Source organism: Arvicanthis niloticus, chromosome 27 (assembly GCF_011762505.2).
Source record: "Arvicanthis niloticus isolate mArvNil1 chromosome 27, mArvNil1.pat.X, whole genome shotgun sequence".
NCBI lineage: Eukaryota > Metazoa > Chordata > Mammalia > Rodentia > Muridae > Arvicanthis > Arvicanthis niloticus.
The window spans coordinates 24961502-24983976 of NC_133435.1; the positions used below are offsets into that span (position 1 = coordinate 24961502).

Sequence of the window (22475 nt, forward strand, 5' to 3'; positions counted from 1 at the left end):
ACACAACATGAATAAATCAAGTCAGGACTAACCAAGAAGCCTCCTCCCTGATGACTAGCATCCACAGCACTAGAAGTTATGAGGCAGGATGCTGAGGGGATAATGTCTTCAACTGTCTTACCCAGCTACAATCTTTGTAGCAAAACAACTAGTGTGACAAGATATGGCCATTGGGGAAAATGGCCATGAATGTTAACTGTTAATTCACTGCCTGCAACTTCTTACCTGTTTGAAAGAAAGGGTGTTTGGTGACTGGTTGGGAGACCAAATTGAACTTTAAACTCATATTTAATATTAATATTTTAAAGACTTCCAAGGAAAGTATCACTTAACATTTAACTTATTTTTTCACAGCCTACAGTTAACCATCTTAAGTGGATGCATGAAATAATGGAAAATAAACTGAAATCTCTCATGGGCTAGCAATCTTCAATTTCTATTCCTCTTCCAATTAAGTCAAGCCACCACACGTTTCTAACCTGGGTCCATGGTAGGTTAACGTATTCTCTAGGCCCCTTCCAACTATAAAACTTGTGAAAACAGGCATACAGTATTAGCAAGCAGAATCAATGCATGCTGTATAGCAGAGGGAGAATAAGGGTCTGTAGATAGTTACAATGCTATATACAGAAGAAAGCAAGGTTACATAGCAAATGATTCTGATCCCATCCCAAAGGCTGAGCGCCTGCAACTCCTCATCAAGAGCAGAAAAGTAGCCTGGAGAGAGGATGAGGGGCTCCTAAGATCTTAACACACAACACACTTAAATACCTAGTGTTTTTTTAAACAGTCAGTGACCTGAGAAACTTTGCTTAAATAAATATTACAAAAGAATTTACTTCCTCAAGAAGTGGGTATGTTACAAAACCATAGGGTTGAGATTTATAAAGGCAAATACCTCATTTCTGTTTACACGCCACTGCACGTTCAAAAGGGCTGAAAGTTATATGCAGATGAGTTAATTTTTACCAACTGTGTTTAATCATTAGCTAAAGGCATTTATATAATCTGGCATGAATGACTATAAACCTATTTGTAATCCTCAACAACAAGGCTACTGGTTATAAGGTTTAAACGTTGTTTACATATCATATCACACATACACATGGAATTAGCACTTGAAGAAGAATAAATAACAAAAGGGACAGATATGGAAAAATAAAGAAGCTTGTTTTGGAGAGTTAATTGCTTAAATAGTTTTAGGGAGTGTGACTTTTTTAGCTGTCTTACGATTTTAAATGTCAAATTTGGAGTGTTTATAATAAGCAAACTTAGACCAACCATTAAGATGTATGTCCATACTAAGGTTCTAAAAATTATGAAATCAGATCTGGTGATTAATCTATTAGAATAGGAGCATTTTTAGCTGTTGAATACTGTTCCAATCACTATCAGGTATTCACAAACTAAGACTTAAGGAAGACATACGTCTTTTTCTATCAGACGACATGAGACTCAGTGAGGTTGGGTAACTTGGTTATCATCAGTTGGCATTCAGCTTTAAACCTGCATCTCACTAAGTATGGCTCTGGTACAATGTAATCCCCTTTCTTGTATGCAATAGAAACAAAGAGTCCATTGGAAGAAATAGTTAAATTGCAGGGGAGAAGGGCTGAGGTATACAGAATTAACCTTGAGGTCTACATGGAAGCTTAGGCACAATAATCATTCCAGTCTAACTGGGACTGTGATTTACTACTTGTCCCAGAGGAGGTTTGATTGTTTTTAAGCCAGTGAACTATGACATGCCCTGCATTTAATATTTTTAACTGGATAGCACTTACTTAAATATATAATCAAACCTCTCTATACTTTAGTTTCTTAAAATTTAGTAGAGAGTAATTTTAAAACAATAGATGAGTGAAAGTACACGGTAGAAACTTCATATCATCTTTTCTTCAGTTAGCTAACTCGGGAGTGAGAGGCAAATGGTGGAGAAGTGAACTGATTGGTCAGCTTGAGGACCTGAGTTTGGATTTCAGGACCCATTTGAAAAGCTGGGCCTTCCATGGCTGAGACCCCAGGACTTTGTTATTGTTCTTATGTCATAAAAATATATACTACAACTAATTATAGATATCTACATGCACAATTACTATCCGTAATTTAGAGATGTATGTGTTGTGTGCAAAATGCCCAGTCATGTGAGTCTGCTTTGTTACTGTCAGAAACTCGGTAGGAAACTGAGCGTGGAAAGGGTTTAAGACAGAGAAAAAAAGAGGATACCAGAAGTCTTACTGCAACTTTATAAGTAATGTTTTCCTTTATCCTAGCTAGCTCCCAAATAAACGAGACAGAGACAATAAGATTTATGTAATCAAGCTTTATGGCACAATATCTAAGCAGTTATTAATCAGTTCTAATCCTTGAGCTAATATGGCTACCTCCCAGCCCAAATCCCCAAGATACCTGCACTTTCAGTATTGATCTCACTCTCTCTACTCCATGTGTGTTCTCATGGTGTCCCTTGGACCCTCTCCACATGGTGACCTCCTCCTCTTCCTCCTCTTCCTCCTCTTCCTCCTCTTCCTCCTCTTCCTCCTCCTCCTCCTCCTCCTCCTCCTCCTCCTCCTCCTCCTCCTCCTCCTCCTCCTCCTCCTCTTCTTCTTCTTCTTCTTCTTCTTCTTCTTCTTCTTCTTCTTCTTCTTCTTCTTCTTCTTCTTCTCTCTCTCTCTCTCTCCCCCTTTCCCCTCCCCTCCCCTCCTCTGGCTGGAATGGGAGTTCAGTCCTATTCTTTCAGCTGCTCTGTCACGGGCTTTTATTGAAAAATCAGAGAATAAATGGGGAACAATGTTTACACAACACTGAGAGGGGAAATTCTTAGAATAAGATTACAATGCCATGTCCAGATTGCAACCAGATATGGGCACAGAGAAATCAGCATTTGAATAATACAAGAATAATCATTCAGAGTGTCCAATAACATTATGCCCACAAACAAGGTTATAAGAGAACATGTGGGATGGTAGAAACACAGAAGCAAGCCATAGGAAAGAGACATTACTGTTCCTGTCTGGAAAATGTTAAGAAGTTGGAGTGATGTTATCTTTGTTTTGATTTTTGAGAGAGAGTCAGAGAGAGACAGAGACAGAGACAGAGACAGAGACAGAGAGGCAGAGAGACAGAGAGACAGAGAGACAGAGAGAAAGTTGTGAAGTTGTGTGGGTAGGGATGTTGGGAGTATATGGAGTTGAGAAAGAAGAATATAATCAAAATATATTATGTGAGAAATAAAAAGAAATCTTAAAAAATTAAACTTCAATCTGTTTGGGTTTTTTTATTTTATCCTTTTGTTTACTCTTCTGCAAACAACACATCCTGATCACAGTTTCCCCTTCCTTGGCTCCTCCCGATAACCACCATACCTTGACTTTCTCAAGATCCACTGCTTTTCACTTTCCTTTTAGAAAGGAGCATTTTCCCAACCCTCAGGAATATTAACACAGCATGACAAGATCCAGTAAAACTAGGCAGAAACCCTCGTGTCAAGGCTGGACAAGGTAACCTAGTACGAGGAAAATGGTACCAAGAGCAAGCAAAATAGTTAGAGACATCCTCACTCCCACTGTGCAGAGTCCTACAAACATTCCAAGCTAAAGAACCAAAGCATATAAGCAGAGGACCTAACAGACCCATGTGGTAATGACTGCCACCTCAGTCTCTGTGAGTCCCTGTGAGCCCTGCTTATTTGATTTTGTGTGATGTGTTTTCCTAGTGTCCTCAGCCCTCTAGCTTCTACAATCCTTCCTCCCCTTTTCCCTCAGTGTTCCTCAAGCTCCACCTAATGTTTGGCTGTGGGTCTCTGCATTTGCTCAGATCAGCTGCATTTCCTCCATTTTCATTCGAGGAAACCTCTCTGATGACAACTGGGTTAGGCACCAGTCTATGCATAAGCAAATAGCATTAGGAATCATTTCATTGACTTCATTTTCTTTTGTTTCTACCCTAGGTCTCTGAGCTTCCAGTTCCTAGTCATCCAGGCAAAGTCAGGCATAGGCTCCCTCTTGTGCTTTGGGCTTCAAGTTAGACCAGCCGTGGGATGGCCACTCCCACAAGCTCTGAACCACCACTGTCCCAGCATATCTTGCAGAGAAATAGCTCAGAGGTTAAAAATATATTTTTTATATCAACATCCCTTCCTTGAAAGTTTCCAAGTTATTTGTTGCATTAGAAAATAATAAGTTTATTAAAAAACAAATGCAATAACATTTTAAAGATGAGACTTTCACTGCCTAAATAAAAATGTATATTACATTTCATAGATTCTTGTTTACATTATATTGAAACTCTGTGAACTTTGTAAACACTGTAAGATATATTTTCCATATGCATAACTGAAAATTTCTGCTTTATTTTACTAGAACTTAAGTAATTTTTACATGCATACATATATGTGTGTCAAATAATACATTAATATACATATTCAGTATATTTATATTGAAATAGTGTTTTAATCCAAAATTGCATATAAGAAAAAATAATTTTCAATTACTCTTTGAATATTAGTTTAAGAAAAAGAAATAGACCTTTGGTCTCTGAAGGACTGTTTTTTTTTTTTGTTTTTTATTTTGTTTTTTTTTTAAAGACTTAAAGGAAGCAGAGTAAAGAAAGCAAATGAGATAAATTTCTTGACTTTTTGTTGTTGCTCTTTTTTTTAAAAGTACTGTTGCTAGCTTTCCTTTTTATATAATATAGTTAAAATAATGTTCTTTAAGAGTTGTATCACAATTGTTATAATATGGACTGTGACCTTCATCTAGTATCTAGAAAGCATAAATTCCATACCCTAATAATTTTTAGATTCATTTATTGGTAATAAATAAAAAGATTCAACTTTCCACTGGGAAGAAAGAAAAATGCCTCTTTTTCCTATGCCTTTCAGTATAGGCGTAATCAAATGACCATGGCAGCTACTGACATCTCAGAGAATCAGTAAACGGCAAGACACACGGGGAGACGAGGGGCGTTAACGTGCAGGCCACACAGCTGTTTCTCTTCACTGAGAAACCCAAGCAGGAGTCTTAAGATCCACGGATCTGGGGTAAAACTTTCATCAACTCACAGTAGCTGTGATCACCTATGCAAGACTGGTCCTTCTACTGTCTGTTGGGGAAAGGGAGGGTTTGGGGGCCACCCCTACCGCAATTAATGGGGGAAGAAGGGACATTTTCTTCAGTGGTATATCAACTGAAAAGGTTCCCAAGCTCCTGCAAAGTGGCCTAATTAAGCTTAATAGGCTACAAAAGAAAGCAGAAAAGTTATAAAATTAAAAGGCTGCTTAGTTGGGAGAGGTATGGGGTTAATAAGAGTAGGAGAGAGACGGTGCATAAAAGGAGTGAAATGATCAAAGAACATTATGTACATATATGAAAATGCCATGACATTCATTTTATGCATAATACATTCTAGTAATGTTTTTAAAACAAAGCTTGCTCCATGATGTTCTTTTAATCTGTTACTTTAATAAAAAATATTTTCAGACAATGGAACATGAAGAATGATATGGAATGACGAGAGAATACTAATTCAGGGGTAAGAGTAATCAAAGAACATTGTACACATTAGGAAGATGTCATAGCATAATCCATCATTTTGTAAAATTGATATATGGTAATAAAACATAAAAATGGAAAATGTTCTTATGACATTAAAATTGCAGCATTGGGATGTAAATCTGGCATCTTCCTCCAAGTCACAGAGTGAGACAAGACAAGATCAGAAGTAGAACTGGGCACTGTGTCAAATGCCTGTCACCACCCAGCTAGGAGCCTTGAGGCAGGAAGGTGGGGAGTTCAAGGCCTTCAAAGTCTTCATCCTGAGCCCATGTCTCAACAAACAAAAGGGAGGGCTAGAGACAGATAAAGACAGACATGGCAACGTGCCACAGAATCTTCAGCAAAGTCACGTAGATCTTCAGCCAAACACAGACAAGAAAGGCAATGAAGAGTAGGTGCTCCCAACAAGAGGGTAATAGCACATCCCACTGCACCCAGCCACGAGATACAGAGACCTGTGGAAGCTGTGGCCTCCCTGCAAACACACTGTGGGTTTCAGGATCTAATGGGCTAAGGAGGCAGCTATACTCTCTATGTGAGATGCCCTCTTATGACAACCACAGCCTCCTTCCCTAAGTAGCAAGGTCCTGAAGTCCACAGATATCAACAGAGCAACTCAACGATTTACCACAAATATAATCTCAAAATAAAACTGCCAATGTTTCCAAAGAGAATGCACTTATTGAAAACAGTGTCAGAATTTTTGCAGATCGTTTTGCCAAAGAGTACATCCTCTAGTGAATGGTCAGAAGACTTTTAAAGCTCTTTCGGGTTGGAAAAGGTCTTTTCTTTACAGTTATTGTGTGAGACAGCTTCTCACTACTGGAACAAAACATCTAAGATAAGTGACTGAAAAGGTGGAGGAGTTTATTTGGGCCTCTAGTTTCAGAAGATGTCTCTTATAGTTGCATGGGTTCACTATACTGGTACTATCCATCTAGTAGTTGAATGACTCTAATAATATCTCTCCAGTTGTTGGGAGAATCCATTGGTGCATCTCGTCATTGGAAGCCTTCACTGCTATCTCTGAGTTGGATGGTTCCACTGATGCTTCTCATGGTTGGTTGGTACCACTGGCCTGTGGTAACATCATATATGATGATTGGTGTCATGTGGAAGATAAAAATAGGTTTACTTCATGCTGGCCAGGATATACAGGAGAAACAGGAAAAGACCACAGGTCCAATATTTACTTCAAAGGAATACTGCAATGACCTAACTTGCTCTTGCTAGGACATCCCTCCATCACCTACCTCCTTCAGCTGCATAAGACTCCATCCTTAGAAAACCACCATTCACCGTCTTCACTACTGATAACTGATTTGACTGATTCCAGTTATTTGCTAAGATAAACACTGCTTCTCAGCAAATAAGCACTCTTTAGATTTGGGATTTATGAACCATGATAATGCCATTATATGTCGTCAAATATATCCTTCCCTCTCCACCTCCTTGAATCTGATAATGTCCCACAATGAAATACAGGGAAAAAAATACCGATCATGGTTTTTATTTTCAGTTCACATACATAATAAAGAGACAACCATATTGAACCTATCATGCTATGAAACCCCCACACCATATAGAAAATCTCAGGTGAATGAGTTGGCATATGGAGAGAAAGCTAGACTGGCCATTAGTCAAAGTAGTTAGTCACCACAATGTGAATGAAAATGCCATCTTTGAAGTGCACCTCTAGTCACAGCTATAGCTATCTCAGATGACACTAAGTAGCCCTTTCTGAAGTTCTGAGGCTTTAAAATAGACTTTTAAGGCTTAGATGTGTATTGCAGAGAAATAACAAAAACAGATGTCTAATTATACATAATAAAATATCTTTTCAGCTATAAATATATTTTTTTTTCTTATGGCTGGACCAAATAAGTTCTCTTCCCATGTGATAAGGAAAAATATATAAGGTTACATTTTGTTTTAATCAACTTCTAATTTTAGACATATGGCCTTATCCATCATAACTAGCTATACATTCTCATATACTTTATAACTACTGGGTTCAATAGTAAACTTGTTCAAGTTTTGTTTAACTCTCTGGAAAGTTGCCTTTAATATTAACAAAGTATTTTTCTGTTTCATTAATGTTTCTTGTCTCTACAGGTTTTACAATATTCTGTGCCATTCAAACACTCAGGTGATGTATTAGAAGAAATCTAGATAATAAAATGAACCACTGATTTCCAATAAAGAACATTACAGCTCTTGCTATTCTAATTAAGAATTTCATCTGGTTTTGTCAGAGTGAGATACACAGTCATATCTGTACCATGAAAATATTTAATGATCAGGACGATGGAAGGACTATTTTCTTATTTATTTTTTCCATGTTTGCTTTCTAGAAATTAATTAATATGAATAGTGAAAATGTTATTATTATTTCTTTATTTACATCCCAAACGTTGTGCCTTCCTCCCTGTCCCCCCTCGAAGAGTTCTTTCCCCCATACCCCTCTCCTTCATCTCTGAGTGGGTGCCCCACCCCAGGGATCTCCCTTCCCTGGGGCATCAAGTCTCTACAGGACATTTTAGAGCTATCTTCTCTTTGGTAAAATCAGGGTCTGTTAAATTTATGAATATGTATGTAAACTCACTTTAGTAGCACAGTATTTCTGAGTTAAAACAGTGATGTATGGTACTATTTGCTAAATGACACTCCATGCAGAATTTAATTCTTAGGCTGTATCAAGAAAGAAACCTAGTTTCTATCCTTTGACTATTTGTATCTAAATACTTTTTGATAGATAAAAAATAATTTGTATCTTAACCAAATAAATGATTTGAAAATATTAATGGTCACCTACATTACTCATATACAAAATACAAGCATAAGACCTAAGAAGAAATCTTAGCTATATCATTGTAAATGCCATACATACAAATGCGCTCCATGGGAGAAAAAACTTAGTTAATTTTTGCAGTGCAATGTTGTTTCTATAATTGGTAATTTCTGTGGCTAATTATTTAAACTTAAAACATAGATGAGTTAGGAATATCGATGTATATGTCAATGTAATAAATATATTTTAGTTATGTATTCTCTATCTTCTCGTTATATATTTTATTTTTCAATTAAAGAGCGGAAATGTGTGATCCTTTAAAATAAATAAATGGATTAGGAAATCATTTTTAAAGCATGGTTTTAATGTTATTTTTCTTGACATTTTTAGCATGCTGTCAGTCAAAAACTTTACTGTAAAATTTTTATTATAACCTATATAATCTGATTTTCAGGAAATGACTTTATACGGGCCTTAATACCACGTATTTTATTGTTTAGTAAAATAAACAGGTAATAGTAAAAACTGCGCTTACGATCTGAGATCTGAAACTCTACTCTATGAGGTACGTGATCACAAAAAGTATTACTGTTGTTTGTACACTTCAGCTGAAGTTTCTGTGGTTAAAGGGGTTTGCCTTACACTAAGAGTCCACACCTGATCAAATATTAGCAGGAATCCTTCACACAGTGAACAGAGCTACCAGCCGTAGGGCTCATGCCCCTTAGCCAGCATTAATAATATAGTTTTTAAGGTTTTGTTATCTAATTAGCTTTATACTAAAGCCGATGCTTCTAGAAAAAGGAAAGGCAATGTTCCTGAGAGTATTTACCGTGTGTTCATATCAGAGTCTGTGGTAAGCGAAAAGGCAGGATTTGTTCTTCACATCTCATCTCATATTTGGACATTTATGTGTTGGTAAGAATGCATATGTGTTTGGTTGCATCTTTAAAATTTTGGTATTTCTTATACAGTTAGTGTCTCCCTGAATAATATGGGAATTTATGAAAATATGAATATTAAGATAAGAAGAAGGGAGATGGGGGGAAAAAGCAGAACTGGGCTCAAGCTGTGGCATCGTTTCAGAAGCAACAGTGGGAGAAGATGACTCCTAAGCCTAAGCCGAGGGATACAGGCATCTGAGCACAGAGACCTGACCAACTTCTCAACATGTGTAAGTTGCTCCTATCAAATCAACCCAAGCATACATAAACAATGGTATAGTAAATGTAGAAAAGAGGAATTAAAGAGTTAAATATGGTGATTTGGGTTCAGCAAATTCAACCAGGCCACAGAGAGGATTCTGAACATAATTCCAGTCAATATATATTATGCATGCTAGGTCTAACCTTATTGTGGTGCTTGATTGATCATCTCATATGCAGACAGTACAGATTAAGAGCTCACCAAATGATTTTTGAATAGATCAAAGAACTACAGCATTGGGCTGACTTGAGCAGTACTGTAGGAAAAGTAGACCCGACATTTATTTCTATGATTATATATGATAATTATTGTCATAACTCACACAGAAACTGAATATAATATAAAAGCTGACCAATTATCTAGTGATCTGATAAACTATTTGAATTGAGACTGTGAGAAGCCCACTAAAAGTGTAAAAATACTATAATTTCACATTCATGCTTCCGGAGTCTATAGTGAACGCTAGCAAGTTAAAGATGCTGAAAAACTTTGCCTTGATTTTATTTAAGCTGTGCTTTAGAATTTTGATTATAGAATTGCTTTTTATATTTTCAAAACGTGTCCATTAACATATATGTTCCAAGACTACTCTTAGAGACACCATTATAAAGCTTATAATCAAAGCTTATAATCTCTTTGCTTTCACCAAGTCCTGGGGAAGCAGTCTCTATTTACATAATACTGTGTGGAAACCGTTTGTTTCCTCTATCTTTGCTACTATTGTAAATGCAAGGCCCACACATCATTTCTGTTAGACTCCAGCAGCCTTTTAGCTTGTGTCTCCCATTCAACTCCTTGAGTGACTCTCCGCAGCGAAGCCAGAACCCACTAAGTATGTGTGTGTTCGCGTGCATGCGCCTGTGTGACTGTGAATGTGTGGAGCTGCTGTGTAAGTTAATCCTCTTTAAAATGTTAATGTAGAATAAAATATAAAACCATAAACTTGTATTGACTATGACTAATAACAGTTCTAAAATATGTAGTAACTTCCAACAACTTTCCCTATAAGCTGTTTTCTTGGTAGAAATAATGTTCAGAATTCTTTCCCACCCTTTTCTTTCTTCTCCTTTTTCCTCTGCCTTCTTCCTCCCCTCCTCTTCCTCCTTCTTCCTCTCTCTCTCTCTCTCTCTCTCTCTCTCTCTCTCTCTCTCCCCCCCTCTCCCTCTAAGTCCCATTTATAGAATTGCATGTCTCAGAGAACCCTTGGTAGCCACCATTCCACGTCAGGTCGAGTAGTACACCATTGTGGAATTTCAGAGGAAAGAGTGAACAGAGTGCCACAGGCTGGGGCTACAAGCTTTTCCATAGAAGAGAGTAATGCCAGTTGGCAAACAAATCAAACAAAGTAGTAGACTCCTACCCCCGAGGCTCACAGACTCACAGAGGAGAGAGGGAACATGAAAGACCCTCCATAGGCTCACAGACTCACAGAGAGAGGGGATATAGAAAAACCCCCATAGGCTCTCTGGGAAGAGAGAAGCAGAGTGGTCCACAGGACCCGACCTTCCAGTCTTGCAAGTTCGTAATTACTCATGAAGACAGACATTTTAGAAGCTGGTTTGTGCTTTATGCACTTTCTGACTCTGCCTATGGATACACCATCTGTCCTTGATTTCCTATCTGTCCGTGGCTGTGGCTCAGCCACAGTCGAGCACCATGATAAAGGGCAAATAATTCCCATCTCATGACACACTGGTGTTCCCATAAACTCTAGCAATTGCTTTATTTTTTCTTATGTACTAATTTCTGTATTTTTATTATTAAATATCTATTAGCCTAAATTAAATCTAGTAAAAGCAAGAATTTTATCTTGCTTAACTGCACACACATTGAATTGTAGGGCATTTCAATATTTGTTGGGAAATGTAATGAATTTTATATAAAGAACTTACTGTGTCAGTTACTGCAATAAGCATTACAGATGCTTATTGATTCCATGTAGGTCCTGTCCTAATAGAATCATAGGCACACTGGGAGACAAGGGACACTAGGACTCTTAAAGCAACATTTCCAAAATGGCTGTGAGGTAGACTCAGTTCCAAGTATGCCTAGCAAAAATGGTGCCTAACACTACACCAAACTACTTCATGGTTCTTTAGCTAACATGCAATGCCAACACATTTACAACTTTGATTGAAGTAACCCATCTGTTTCTTTGAAGAAATGTTTCATCCTTATATTGGTCAGAATTACCAACCACAATGAAGCAATGTGGAAGCAAAGAATTCAAATAAGATTAACCATGTTTATACGAAATACATATAAACAGAGAAACTGCATTGTTGTAATGCTAAAAGAGAGAGAGGGAGCCGGGGAAACGACGTGTATAACATCTCTCACAATCTGGCTGTGTATTATCACGTGAAATATTTATTTTCTGTTAATATTATGTCTAAATCGTATGAAATAATATGTCCAGCATATTTCTCGAAAAAGGCAAGCTATATTACAAAACGTCTTTGTGGAAACAAATTTCTCTTTGGTAGCGAGGTTTTAATTTGACTACGAGAGAGATCAGAGCAGGAATGAAGTGCTGGCTTCCTGACCCTTCTATGTGGTTGGAAGCTCTGATGATTACCAAAGGGGCAGACGACATTGAGTACAAGCAGGAAGGCCTTGTTCCATCCTTCCTGCTACTCATTCCAAAGGTTTACTGTATGCCACGAGGACACTCACTTGGTGCCATTTGGTGAAGGGCATGGCTTCATTGCCCTCATACTTTAAACCGTATGACATCTACTTCTAAATACGAACACTGAGCCGGCATACAGACAGAATGGATGCTTTGTCCCTCCTGTGGGAACAGGAAGATTCTAAGTGGCTTGCTGAGTGTATCCCACATAAGCTGGTATTTGGCCACTGTCTTCCCACTCTCTGCACACAGGCTTTATTTGAGTGTCTAGCTAAATTCTTCTGCAAAAAGAGTCTTTTATCTCTGAGACACTGTGCTGCAAATATAGTCTTGGGAGTCTACATTTGTATTGGAAGGTTACAAGTTACCTTCGATGCTCACCACTGTTTTATGTTATTGCTGGGGGGTGGGGGGTATTAGAAACAACTGGATAATATATTATTTAAACTATTCCTAATAGCGTGTGTGTGTGTGTGTGTGTGTGTGTGTGTGTGTGTGTGTGTACATGCCTTGGCACACTATGTGGAGGTCAGAGGACAACTCCTTGGAGGTTGCATTCTCCTTCCACCTTTATGTGGGTACCAGGGCTCAAATTCAGAAGGTTAGCCTTGTATGACAAGCACTTCATCCCCTGAACAATCTCACCAGCTCCCACTTACAATTCTTCATTTTATTTATCTGTTTGTTTGTTTGTTTGTTTGTTTGAAAAGCAGCTACTTCTGCCTAAATGCAGATATTTAATTAATATTCATAATTAAGATTATTTATTTATGTATTTATTTAATTTCTGGGGGGGGGGGTGAGGGTTTCGAGACAGGGTTTCTCTGTATAGCCCTGGCTCTTCTGGAACTCACTCTGTAGACCAGGCTGACCTTGAACTCAGAAATTCACCTGCCTCTGCCTCCCAATTGCTGGGAGTAAAGGCGTGCGCCACCACTGCCTGGCTCTAATTTTTTTGTTGTTGTTATTTATTTATTTTTTTACAGTCCAGATTTTATTCCCTGCCTCATCTACCCTCAGACTGTTCCACATCCAATACCTCCAACCCAAACCCCTGTCTCCACAAGGCTGTCCCCATCCCCCCACCCCTCACCCCACCTGACCTCTAAATTCCCTGGGGCCTCCAGTCTCTTGAGGGTTAGGTGCATAATCTCTGATTGAACACAGACCTGGCAGTCCTTTGCTGTATATGTGTTGAGAGCCTTATATCAGCTGCTGTATGCTGCCTTTTTGGTGGTTCAGTGTTTGAGAGATGGGGGGGGGGGGGGGCAGATTAATTAAAACTGCTGGTTCTCCTACAGAGTCACCCTCCTCCTCAGCTTCTTTCAGCCTTTCCCTAATTCAACCACAGGGGTCAGCAGCTTCTGTCCATTGATTTTCAACTAGTTGGGGTTGTATCCTTTTTTTTTGGTGGTGGTGGTGGTGGTGGTGGTGGTTTTGTTTTCGTTTTATTGTTTTGTTTTTCCAATTTGGGAAAACTTTAAATCTTTAAATACCACTTCCTAACTTAATACATTTAGTTGCAAACAACAGAATGCAGTCTGTGTAGGAAAAGCATACATAGAATTTGTTGGAACATCTTAAGAAGCTCCCAGAAATCAGAAAAAAAAAAAAAAAAAAGCCAAAAAAATCAGCCGTGATCAAACTTTGGGAATTGGTCGTTCATACTAGATTAACAGCTTGGGAAGAAGCCTATTCTCCTTGCGCTTACCCAAGACACTCTAGGATTCACGGATTCAATAGCTTGTACCAAACAACTGAAGCTAGACTTTGAGATATCATCTTCCAGGTAAAAACCTTACACAAGATTATGGGAATTTTCTAAATCTTAACAAATGTATAATATAAACATTGCATTTGTGTAAAAAAAAAATAAAACAGCTATTTCTAAAGTATTTCATTCATCATTCCCAGTATTATAACATTAACCCCTTCAATTTCTTGAAAGTTTTATAAACAGAAATAAATAAAAATATGTAGAGCTGGGAACTGCCTTAGAGAGTAAAAGCGCCTGCTGTGTAAGCCTCAAGAAGGCAATTCAAGTCCCCAAGATCTAGGTAACATTCCCACAGCTAGCATGCCTGTGACCACAGCTTTGGGAGACAGGGACAGATAGATTCATGGGTGCTCACTGGCCAAAAGAGAGAGACCTTGAGGGAGTGAGTCAGGGAACAGCAGGATATGACACCTTGTGTCCTCCTTTGAACTCTATATGGAGGGCGGGGGGAGAGGGGAGGAGAGGCAGGGAAGAAGAGGAAAGAAGAGGAAAGAGGAGGAAAATAAGATATCCCATCCCCATCCTTTAGAAAAAATTTTCACTTACTGTTTTGGGTTTTTGTGGTATTGTTTCAATAATGTTATAAAACTAGAATTAAGCATATTGGTATCCTTTGATTATTCATGGAATATGACTATATTAAATCATAGGATTATAGTCTTATGATCATAGTACTTCCTTTCTAAGAATTGCACTGGATCACCATCATAATCCTATATATTTTTTATGCATAATTATATATCCATTATATATATGCATATATATAAACATACATATATATAATATATAACATCATGCAATGTGTTTATTTCTTGAGAAAACCAGAACCTGCTGCTCACAGATTTTAGGATGCCTTTCACAGTATCATTTTATGTGATACCTTAATGGACATCGGTTCTACATTTCACTATGGAGTTTCTTGGGCATTTTGTTTTGTAAAGAACTCTGTGCTAAACTTCCTTGAAGCACACATACAGAAGACTGAAGACAGATTTGCATTAAAAAAAGCTTCTTATATGTATTGCTAAATTGTAGGTTTTAAGTTCTGGTCCTTTCCAGGGTTCCAAGTCTTTGGGCAATGGTTGCATCTTGGTGTTTAGTGCAAAGAATCTTCCAATTCTCTGTGAAATTTTCCCTGAGGCAGAAAACTAAGTGGCTTTACTTTGCCACCCTTAGAATTCTTCTATAATTAAACTCTGAAAGGTGCCCACCCTGAAAAAAAGAAAGGGGTTTAATGACAAAACCTTCTTTTCTAGCTTGAATAAATAAGATTAAGAGAAGAAACCTGGACATTCCAGTCAAAGAATTTATAAATAGAATCTTGGAATTCTACACCTGTGTATACTAATAAACATTAACAACATTCATTCAAGGTCTTAAAAAGTAAGAGGTAGACAGATTTGGGAACTCGGGCTTCAATGTGGTGGTTTTACCTTTTGTGTTTGGCTGGGCACCCACTGACAGCTTCAATTATCCAGCTGCTATTATGCAAATGTAGTTGAAGCCAGAAGTCCTGCACCTGGGCTTGCCTCTAGATTTAATATTTCTAATGAGCTCTTAAATCCTGTTCTGCAGACATGCATGCAAGGTTGTTCCACTCAGATTACAGCAGCACAGGAGAAAGGCTTTTCAGAAGAAGACAATTGATTTCAAGAAATTCAATAGGACCTAATGTATATATGGTTCAGACCTGTCAGGTGGGAAAAGACACAACAAAAATACAATAAATTAAGACACTTATAGTATTGAGATGCTTGGCCTCATGACATTAAAGTAATGGAATCCAAAAGGCAAGGCAAAGCCCTTAGCCATCCACCCAGCTCTCTCCCTGTGGGAGGTCCTCTGCACTTTTGGCAGCTGCCCTCTGAGCAACTATATCAGATCTACTGTGGTTGCCTTTGGTACTTTGAAGTTTTCCTTCTGTTTTTTGTAAATAATATGCAGAACTCAAACTTGATTTTCCTACCGTTTCACTATACCATGCTAATTATGCACAGATCTGTGATTAGCAGCCAATGGTGTTAATCATAGCAGTTAATGATAACTGTCTCTTACCAGGAGCTAGAGGTGGGTACCAGGAATTTACTAATTTATGTGAATTATCTGTACTAGATCATCTAAGCCATAAATAATAAAAAGGATGATGGTCTTAGTTGTTAAAATGAAGACAAGACAAAAGAAACAGCAAACGGCCTGAGACTTTTCCTAGATCAGTTTGGGGACCATCTGATTAGAGGAGATGAGCCATCTCTTACTTCTCAACCCTTCAGAGGTATGAAAAATAAACAAGATTCAGAGAGAGAGAGAGAGAGAGAGAGAGAGAGAGAGAGAGAGAGAGAGAGAGATTGACATAGAAAGGGCATGAGAGGGAATTTATGAGAATGGCTTACAGGCTATGATCTAGCTAGTCTGGCAATGTCTGTCTACCATGAGAAGATCCAAAAACCCCTCAGTTGTTTAATCCATGAGGCAGATGTTTCAGCTGGTCTTCACTGTGTACCAGGATCCTGAAGAAATTGACTCTAACTCCAGTGAAGGAAGTGAGGAGAGCAAGAGGAAAGAACAAGTAGGCGAGGTGAGCAAGCTTCTTTCTTCCATGGCTTTTCTATAAGCTGCCACAAGAAGATGTGGCCCAGTTTAAAGATGAATTAATCACTCCATCTCAAAAGCTCTGGATTCCAAATGGATATTCCCACTTCCATGGCTTAATTAAGAAAATAGAATGTTTTACCAGGTATACCCAGCTTCTTGTGTTTTAGTTAATTCCAGATGTGGTTGGTCAAGTTGTTGACAATCAAGAACAGATCACCAATCATAAACAAACAAACAGATAAACATCCTCTAAATTGAAAAAAAAAAGTTTTGTTGAGGATATGTAGAATTTGAAACACTTGTACATTGTTGGTTGGAATTAAAAGTGGTCCCATCAGTGGAGAAACAGTACAAAAGTTCTTCAAGCAATTAAAAGAGCTTCCCTATAATCTACTGATTCCATGGTCCATGTAACCAGTCCCCAAAACACAGATATGGAAAATAGGGCTAGGGAAGATGTCTATTCCACCACAGGCAAAACAGCATACTCACAGAGGCTAAGAAGCAGAAACAGCCTGAAAGTCTACTGATGAATGGATGGGCAAAGGATATGTAGTCCATGGAATATAATGGAATATTTTTCAGTGTTTTAAAAAATTCTGCAACATAAATGACTGGTTTTGGGTACTGTACTAAGTATCCAGCAACAGAAAGAAATGACTGTATCAGTCTACGTCACATGATAACTAGCAGAGCCAAAAATATTAGAGCAAAATAAACAATGGGGTTTTCCAGGAGCCTGGCAGGTAGGGTAAGAGGAAAGCTGGTCATTTCAATGAGTATAAAATTTCTTCCATAAAAAATTAAAATGTTCTAATTCTATTCAAAATGTGCAGCCATTAATATTGTGCTCTATACTTGAAATCTGTTAAGCAAGAAGATTTCATATGGGTGGTTTTAATTACATCAAAAAATCAAAACTATTCTCTTATGTTTATTGTAGCCAAATATTATGGCATAAGAGTAAAACAAAATTATTGTTGTACTTTTTTAAAGTAAAATCCATAAATATAACAGTCATGTGTTCTAGTTCCATTGCTATGTCAAATACCATGACCAAAGGCCATGACCTAGAGAGAAACTATCTTATTTTATTTTATGTTATTTATTGGTTTGTGCTTCTAAGTCAATCCATCATTGAGGGAAGCCAGGGTAGAAATAAAAGCAGAAACTTAAAGCTGAAATGATGAAGGGATGTCCTCTGCCTGTTCACTCACAGGCTCTTATTAGGCTTTCTTCTCCAGCCCAAGACTACCTGCCCAAGGGTGATGCTGCCCACAGTGGCCTTGACCCTCCAACTTCATTAACTATCAAGACAACCCCCTGCCGGCTGCCCACAGGCCAGTCTAAACTGGGTAATTCTTCAACTGAGAACTGACACCTTTTCTCAGGTGCCTGTAAAGTGTGTTAAGCTGTCAATTAAAGTTGACTAGGACTTAGAACAACACTTTTTGTCCACTTGATACTCACACACATCACTTTTATATCAAAAACTTTCATTTTCCCCCTAATATCACAGTATAAAATAACAAAAAAACAGCCTTTAAAAATTCCAAAGATTTAAAAGTTCAACGTGTCTTTATAAATCCAAAGTCACTTAATTGTGGTATACTGTAAAATAAAACCGAGTTGCAAACTTTATTACAAAAAGATCGAGGCACAGAGGAACAATCATCTCAAAGCAAAACCCTGCGATGTAACTAAGTCCTGCATATTAATGTCCAACATGGGTCTCCCTCACTGTATAGTCTTCTGCCTCTGAGAAGGGTTTGGTAGTTCTCCTTCTCCAGCTCTGCCACATACAGCATATACAGCTTATCTCATGGCTTGAGGTTGACTCCATTTCACACTTGTCACTGTCCTTGGTGATGTCCTATGATCCTGAAATCTCTAATACCCTGGGGTCTGCACTGTAACTGAGGTTGTATATTTACCAGTGTCCTCTCCTGGCATCTCTTGAGGAATGTTAATCCCCCCACACAGTGCCAGGTATCAGGCGCTTTCCACGTTCCATTGATCTTGGCTTTCTCATCCCTTTAAAAATGGCACCACATAAGGACTCCTTAATTATATTACTATGCATGTTTTTTAGGCAATACTAAAATTTTACCTACATGTTTGGGTAATTGTCTTGTTGATAAAGATCTCCTTCTCCTTTTCTGCTTGTATGCTTTTCTTTACTGTGAAAAAGAAATGTGCACCTCCCAGGTCACATGTCTAGCACTCTGTGCCTTAGGGGACTCATGTTTTATGCTCCTGACTTCTCTATTACCTTATCCCTTATATTTCTTGTTCTAATTTACATTTGTTTCCTATACATTGCCCTAAACCATTTGTAGAATAACTTTAAATGTAATTAACTTATAATTTTAAAAAGCCAGGAAATTTTGGTGAAATGTGTATAAACACACAATTCCAAGGTTTTTTTTTTTTTAAATAAACATTTTTACTATCAGTAAGCTAGTTTTTCTTTTATATGATATATGGAATTTATTATCAGTTCCCCCACATATAACTAATTAGAAAGACTTAAACATATCTTTCAATATGCAAAGCTGATTAAAGTGCATGCTGTAGGAACATGATTTAATGCAACTGCAGTGCAGCTTAACTACTACAGAGGAGGATTAATGATGACATTAGGAGAATTCATAGCCATCTCCATGGTAAAGTAGAATAAAAGTTAAACAAACAATAATAATAATAACCTTAAACAAGAAGTGGATCCTTCCAGGGATGAAGGTAAGCTATAACTGTGTTGTATCATAGAACATGTCCATAGAAAGCACTCTGATAGAGAACAGCACAGAATCACACTGACTTACTGCCACTACGCATATAACACTTAGGGCTGAACAAGTCTAGCACTGGCACTAAGCATATGTTCTACTTAGGGTTACTATTGCTATGATGAAAGGCTGTGCCCAAAGCAACCTGGAGAAGTGAGAGGTGTTTCATCTTAGACTTGTAAGTCATGCTTTATCAGTAAAAGAAGTCAGGGACTCAAACAGGGCAGGAACCTGGAGGCAAGAACTGATGCAGAGGCCATGAAGGAGTGTTGCTTCTGGCTTGCTCCCCATTGCTTGTTCGGTTCACCTTGTAATAGACACAGAACCACCAGTCAAGGAGTAGCACCACCCACAATGGGCTGCGACCTACCCCATCAATCACTAATTAAGAAAGTGCTCTACAGATGGATATTTTAGAGGTATTTTCTCAATTGAGACTCCCTTCTCTCTATTGGCTATTTCTTGTGTTAAGCTGATATAAAACTACCAGGCACAACTGTCCCCTTGTAAATTTGAAATAAACACTCATCACTGTTAAACCACAACCTTTCCTTTTATGTTCATTTCCAAAAGCACACATAATAAGAACATCACAATATAGAATATATAGTGTTTTCTTTGACCACCTCATCCAAATTTTCACTAAAAAAAGGTGAGATGTTGGGCCGTGAAGAGATGGTTTGGACATAGCCTGGTTGAACGAGCTTTGAACTCCGGAGACCCTTTAAGGGACGGTAGGATGTTCAGCTCTGTTCCTAGGCCCCTTTGATAAAGCACTGGGTTTGATCTCCCCATGCTCCCAGATTCCAGACTACTCCACAGGGTCCACATCTCTCATTAAACTGTACCTTGCAGACTACAAATGATACAGAGCCGCCCCTCTTTTTATGAAAGAAAAGAGGGTGGGATGTTGGGCCTTGGACTAGGTAACTTCATTTAACCTGCCACCTTTAGTCACGTAGGACACAGGTAGAGGGCGTGACTAACAAGTCTCCACCTCCAGAGATTTAAATATTAATGAATTATCAAAAGGCCAGGGGCGTAGCTAATTAAGTTATTCCCTCCCCTTTCTCCCTTCCCTATAAGATTGGTCTCCCCTGGCTTTTGGAGTGGGGAAGCGCGTACCACTTGCGTCCATTCACCATGCTATGAACAATAAAAGCTTTAGAAAACCGGACTCCACATGTCCATAGTCTCTCCGCCCGATTCCCAGCTTTTGGAACCCTGGAACCTTGCCGATGCAGCCGCCGGCCCGCCCACCGACAGCTGCGTGAATGTGAGATCCTCCGCTGGCGCCGCGGGAAGCCCGCCCGGGACCCTGATGCTGGACCACCCTGGGATTCTGCTGCCGGACTCCCTCCCTCCGCCCGCGAGATTTCTTCCCCACATATAATAGTCAGGAGGTGGAAACAATCCAGATGTTCCTCAATCAAAGAATGGATACAGAAAATGTGGTTCATTTACACAATGGAATACCATTCATCTATTAAAAGTTAGTACATCATGAATTTTTCAGGCAAATGGATGGAACTAGAAAATATCATCCTGAGTGAGGTAACTCAAACCCAGAGGGACATTCATGTTATATACTCACTGATATGCGGATATTAGCCAAAAATACAGAATACCTAGGATACACCCCACAGACCCTAAGAAATATAACAACCAAAAAAGGCCCAAGTGAGGATGCTTCAATTCCACTTAGAAGGGGGCAGAAAATAATCACAGGACACAGAGGGAGGGAGGGAGGGACCTGAGTGAGAGGAGGGAGAGGAAGGGGGGAGGGGGAACAAGATCAGGTAGGGAGAAATCAGGTGAGAAGCCCAGAGATAGAAAAGAGTGAATGAAAATAAGCAGTCTCTGAAGGTAGGGGTGAGGGAGCCCTCTAGAAAGTCCCTGAGACCTGGGAGGTCAGAGACTCTCAAGACTCAATGGAGGTGACCTTAGCCAAAATGCCCAACATTGGGGAGAAGGAACTCAAAGAGTCCACCTACAGTAGTAGATAGACAAGGCGTCAAGTAGAGGGCTGGGGTTACCAATCCACAGTCAAAATTTTTAATCTAGAATTGTTCCTGCCTAAAAGAACTCCAGGGGCAAAAATGGAGACGAGACTGAAGGAAGGTAGTCCATTGACTGGCTCAACTTGGGATGTATCTCATGGGGACACTGAGGCCTGATACTATTACTGATGCTATGGTGTGCTTACAGACAGAAGACTAGCATGGCTGTTCTCTGAGAAGCCCTGCCAGGAGCTGATTAAGACAGATGCAGATGCTTACACTCAACCATGCGACTGAAGTCGGAAACCTCTGTGGTTGAATTAGGGGAAGGATTGGATGACCTTATAAGAAGACCAGCAGTCTCAACTAACATGGCTTTAGTAACATACTGTCAGTAGATCAAACTTGGGACCTAGTGGCACCATCATATATACCTGGCCAGTAGAGCCAATATTTTGGTGCCCAAAAGATATAAAGTGAGTTCAAAATGGCTCAGCAATAAAACTATTTTAGCTATTATAATCACAGGACACTTAGTTCTGCTTGGTTGTAATACACACTTCAGTAAAACAACTTATGTCAGACTTAGTGGCAACACGCTTGTAGTCACAGGACTCTGAGGCTGAGCAAAGTAGACTGCAAATACAAGGCCAGCCTTTCTACATAGCAAGACCCTATCTTAGTATAAGAGAACACACACACACACACACACACACACAGTCATACACACACACACATACACATACACAGAGAGAGAGTGAGAGAGGTATTAAATGAACAAAGAATAACTAAAAACCTTCAAGTTTTTGTGAATTTTCCTATGCTACTTCCAAGTATCTATTGCAGACTCTAGCTAATTTTTTAATAGTATTTGCCTAGAATACTGATGGAGTAGGAAAGAAAGATGTGCAAAGATTATTTCATAGCCTTCTTTGTCCTTTCCAACACTGACTATGCTTCCAACATAATATAAATTGCAAAAAAAAAAATTCTATGCCCAAAAGTAAAATAGATGACCCAGGTATATTGTGACTTATATGGGTACCAAGTTCTTATGCAAGATACATTTATGTGTCCAAGATTTTGAGGCAATCCTACAATCGTGTGTTGTGAGTCACTGGGCGCAATTAAAA

General features: G+C 38.7%; 1 protein-coding gene and 1 long non-coding RNA gene across 3 annotated transcripts in view; one reads left to right on the plus strand and one right to left on the minus strand.

Annotated features, from left to right (window-relative positions):
- The window catches only part of Cfap299 (cilia and flagella associated protein 299), a 471810-nt gene that overhangs the window by 315313 nt on the left and 134022 nt on the right, over positions 1-22475 (minus strand). The gene's annotated exons all lie outside the window — the stretch shown is intronic.
- Positions 9053-21046, plus strand: LOC143439827 (uncharacterized). Its single transcript, XR_013107860.1, has 3 exons — positions 9053-9264; positions 9433-9520; positions 20429-21046. It is a non-coding gene; the product is annotated as an uncharacterized LOC143439827 (long non-coding RNA).